The following is a 5,000-nucleotide window of genomic DNA, read 5'->3' on the forward strand; positions in this document are numbered from 1 at the left end:
GTGTGTGTGTGTGTGTGTGTGTGTGTGTGTGTGTGTGTGTGTGTGTGTGTGTTGTTGACATTTTTCTGAAGAACCTTTTCTCTGTTTTGTTGGCTTGAATCAGTTTTTAAATGTGAAATAAATAATATTTATTTTACAGTTTTGATGATTTTAATATACTGTAATCTGTAATTTCTAAATGTTCTGTTTCTATAACAGAATAACAGGAAACTCTTCTGTTCAATTAAACAAAAATATTTTCTTATTAGTGATGAAGTTCATTAGTTCACTTTTGAATTCTTCTGTCAGAGAAAAACAACGTAGGAAATATTAAAGTCCTCAAACTGCCTAGATGTAAACGTCACAAACAAACAAACAAACGAACAAACAAACAAGCAACTTTCAACGATGCAGTTTAATTTGATTTATTCTGCTCCCAATAAAGTCACACGATGACAATGAATGGTTTATTTCTCAAATTTAAAGATCAAATGTTTGTGAATGAAATTAACTTTTTTTTATTAACTTCAGTGTTAAAAAACATTTCAGTGATTTTATTAGTTTGACTCAAACACAACAACAACAACATTAAATGTTCTCAGTGTCTCTGAATCAGCTGAGTCTGTAGTTCCTCCTGCAGCAGCGCCACCATGTGGTTGGTTGAAGAACTGCAGGAGAACCGAGTCGTCTGGCCACCAGGGGGCGCTGCACTCAAACAGAACCTCGTTCTTTTTGCATTTCCAACAAGAGACGTTCAAATAAAAACAGCTGATTTTACAGCAGCTAACGTTAGATGCTAACCCGTTCTACCGGTTTCTATAAATGTGAGCATCAACAGCAGTTTTGAAATCATATAAACTGAGTTAAAGTTGATTTTTTACGAAGTGATAATAGAATCTGCTTCACTGCCCTTAGCTTAGCTACATGAAGCTAAGCTACCTGAAGCTAAGCTACCTGAAGCTAAGCTACATGAGGCTAAGCTAGTACACGACAAGCCTGTTTTGGAGAGTTCAAACTCTCGTCTCTGTTTTGCTCATATAAACTGTGAAGGAGCAGCAGAGCCCTAAAAAGCTTCAGAGTTTACGAGCCACCGCGTCAATAAACTTTCCATAAAGTGGAGTTTTACAGCTTCAGCCTGTTAATGTTTCACCTGAGAACAGGTGACAGAAGGAAACAGAAAGATGAACGTTTCACACGTCGTCTCATTTTAAACACAAATTATTTCAAATAAAACAGACGTGACCACAGAAAACTCACCTGTTCTCATCTGATCCCACATTATCTATATATATATATACTATATATATATAGTATATATGTATATATCTAATATATATAATATATATATCTATATATATATATATACTATATATATATTATAATATAATAATATATTATATATATATGATATATATACTATATGTATATACTATATATACTATATATATATCATATATATGATGATATATATATCATATATATATATAAAATATATAATATAAACTGATCTGACTCAAATATTTCAACTGTTTCTGATGATATTATAACCGTTGAGATATTCTCTTTTATTTTAATTAAATTTAAACAAACGTGTTTTCAGTGTTTTTATTATAAACATATTAATTGAGACTGATCTGAGCGACAGATGATTGACAGGCCTGATGAGTGAGCGATCATTAACCTGTCACACCGTCTGACCGTCTGCAGCTCTCAAACAATAATCACACATCAACGTTCTTTCAACTTCATGAATTCATTTTAATAATATTGATATTGAAGAATTGTTTCAGCTGTTTGTGAGTTCAGTTAGGACTCATTTTGATTTCAGTTTTCTGCTCAGAGCTTCATTATTAATTTGCAGATTAGAAACAAACATGTTTGATTAAAAACCAAAATTTTTAAATATGTAAAAAAAAAAACCCACCTGTTTTATAAAAACTAACAAATAAATTGCATGATCTTTATAATTTGCATTTCATGTTTTAAAATGGTTTAGCTGACCAGTTTTGTAATTGTGACTAATGTTTGTTACATATTACATTTTTATTGCTTTTATAATTAATTATAATTACAATGAATGTAAACAGTATTTATTAAGCACAAACTGTCGGACATAAAAAGTTATAATTGACTTTGAATTTTACATTTTCTTTTCAGAATTTTTTACGCAGTAAATACATATTCTCTTCTTTCAGTTTTAAAACCTCTGAGACTCTGTTATGAATCGTTAATATAAACCTGCATTTTTCACTCTAAAATATTTACACAAACATAAATAATATCAATTTATTAAAGGAATAATATTTTATTATCAATTTATTTTTGTTATGAATTCATATGATTCATATAAATTTATTGGGTAAAATCTCACTTTATGGCTGGAAATCTTAAATTACATTAAAACTTTGTCAGATTATTGGAACACAGCAGAGTTCAATTTAAAGTTTGATTCGTTGGATTTAAAAACTGACGTAAAATAAATCAGAATTTAATACTGAAAACTACAATAATAAAAGTAGAAAAAAACGTGAAAATAATCTATGAATATTTACGTTTATTTTTACAGTTAAAATCTGTAATTAGATTTTTATACTGAAAATAAATCATATTTTACAAAGTTGTTCTCATCAATGTTAAAATAAACTTTGTTTAAAACAGTTTCAACTGAAAAATGTTGATTAAAAAAAAATTCTGCTTTTAATGTTGAAAAACATTTAATATCACAGCATTTTATTTAATCTGATTTTATTTTATTTTATTCAAAGTTTAAAACTAAAAGCTAAATTTTATTTTAGAGAAAGAAAGTTTACTGATGGTTCAGATTGATTGACAGCTGATTGACAGCTGATTGATGGTTCAGCTTGATTGACAGCTGACTGGTGGATCAGGTTGATTGACAGCTGATTGATGGTTCAGGTTGATTGACAGCTGACTGATGGTTCAGGTTGATTGACAGCTGACTGATGGATCAGGTTGATTGACAGCTTGTTATCTAACGTCCACATAAAAAGCGTGAAACACTTTAAATGCAGAATTATGTGATTTTACGGCTGCAAACTAAACTAAAGACTCATCAGTGTAAAACAATAAATCTCCCATAAATCCATAAAGTGACGATTATTCCTCTTCAGGCAGCGGCGGAGGGACGAGAAGGCGGCTGCTGCTGCTGGAGGGTTGTCGGGTCGAAGACCTGCAGCAGCGCTCATGAGCAAGACGGGAATCAAACCTCACGTGTGAAACGATTCATGTTCATCACTATATTCAAGAATATTATTCATGTTTTAAACAGAAACATACACTTCCTGTTCATCTAACCGCTGCACTTCCAGTTGACCTTTCACAATAAAATCCTGTCACTGTTTTCCTTCCAGATTATAAAATAATTCACGCTAAGGATATTATCATGATGTTGATAGAAGATTTAATAAGTTTAATAAGAAGATAATAATAATAATAATAATAATAATAATAATAATAATAATAATAATAATAAGTTCAGGCCACTTCTCTTTCTTTTACTTTCAGCTCCTAAAGAAGATTGACCTTCATCACCTTCATCATCTTCATCATCGTAAGTTTGTTTTCTGCTTTTTTGACACAATTGTATTTTATTGATCAGTTTTTCTCTTTAACTGAACATTTAAAACATTTTATTTTGTTTTATCTCATTTTAATTTTATAACATTTTAATCTCTCGTTTTAATGTGTGAAGCATCTTCATGCATAACATAAATTAACTTTTATCTCATTTTATGACTTCATTATCTACGTTTATTTTTCTTTTATGTCGTTCAATGAAAAAGAGACCAAAATATCCAACAATAATCTTTATTTTTAAAGTTAATTTTGTCTTTTACATCAAACATATTGAATATTCAAACAGACAACAATAAAACTATTTCATTTTTAAATTGTTAATGTTTTCAAGGCAAGGACCAAAGCAGATTATTACACATTATTATTATTATTATTATTATTATTATTATTATTATTATTATTATTATTATTATTATTATTAACATTACAGGTGTAAACATAAAAATCTTGGGTGAAAATATAAAGTAACATCACAGTAATGAACCAGAAATAAAGTGATAAAGTTTCAGAGCAGGAAATTCAAACCTTTGTTTATTAATTTAGGTTCATTGTGTTCAAACTGTATTTGATCTCATTTTTAAATCTCAGTTTTAATAATTATTATCTTTATTTTAGTTTGAGAGCTGCTGAACAAATAAACTTTTTTATTCTATTTATTTTTACTAAAAAACTATAAACTATAAAATACATTATCCAGTTGTTTCATATTTGTATCTCCTGTGAAATATTAAAACCATTAATTTATGACAAAATATGAAAAGGTCTTTTAACATTAAAATATACAACATCAAATAATCAATGCATAAAATCCATTTTATAATATGTTAAAACAAAATGTCCACCTGCTTATTAAAATCAATGAGAGCATCATCAATATTAATTTATCATAATCTGATCATGTTACAGTTTAATTAAAGAATACATTCAAGCCTTTAATAACTTTAATAAGTCTATAATCACCTATAATATTATTGAAACTTGAATTTAAATGTTTTGTTTCCATTCAACAGACAATACAGCAGAAAATATGACAATATGAAAACAGGGATGTTGTTGAATTCCATCTTTATCTTTCGTTCTGAGGTTAATTTGATTTAAAATGATTTAAAATGTGTCATTTAAATTTAGTCTGAAGCAAAACAAAAGCAGCAGATCTGTGAGGAGTTTACATTATTTAAGAAACTCGGTTTATGAATTAATTCGTTAAATATAACAGGTCGAATCTGTTATTTACTATAAAAGTTTGCTGTTGCAGAAAAATTCAGTTTTTTAAGTTTTATTTTAATTTTATTTTGTTGGTACTTCCTGTGTTGTGGTGCAAAAGAACAACAATTATTATTATCATCAATATTATTATTATTATTGTAGATTTATTGGTGTTAGACAGGTTTGAATTGGTAAATGAATAATCTGCCGTCTCTTCC

At 28.4% G+C, this 5,000-nt stretch overlaps 1 protein-coding gene across 1 annotated transcript in view; it reads left to right on the forward strand.

The window, feature by feature from the left end:
• The first annotated feature begins 3,503 nt into the window (after positions 1-3,503).
• The window catches only part of LOC138194918 (homeobox protein CHOX-CAD-like), an 8,855-nt gene continuing 7,358 nt past the window's right edge, over positions 3,504-5,000 (forward strand). Inside the window, 1 exon segment of the mRNA XM_069143948.1 lies at positions 3,504-3,550. The gene's annotated coding sequence lies outside the window, so the exon portion shown is untranslated.

This window comes from Embiotoca jacksoni, unplaced genomic scaffold, assembly GCF_022577435.1.
Source record: "Embiotoca jacksoni isolate LCO1_2020_lvr unplaced genomic scaffold, fEmbJac1.0.p SCAF_118, whole genome shotgun sequence".
Classification (NCBI taxonomy): domain Eukaryota; kingdom Metazoa; phylum Chordata; class Actinopteri; family Embiotocidae; genus Embiotoca; species Embiotoca jacksoni.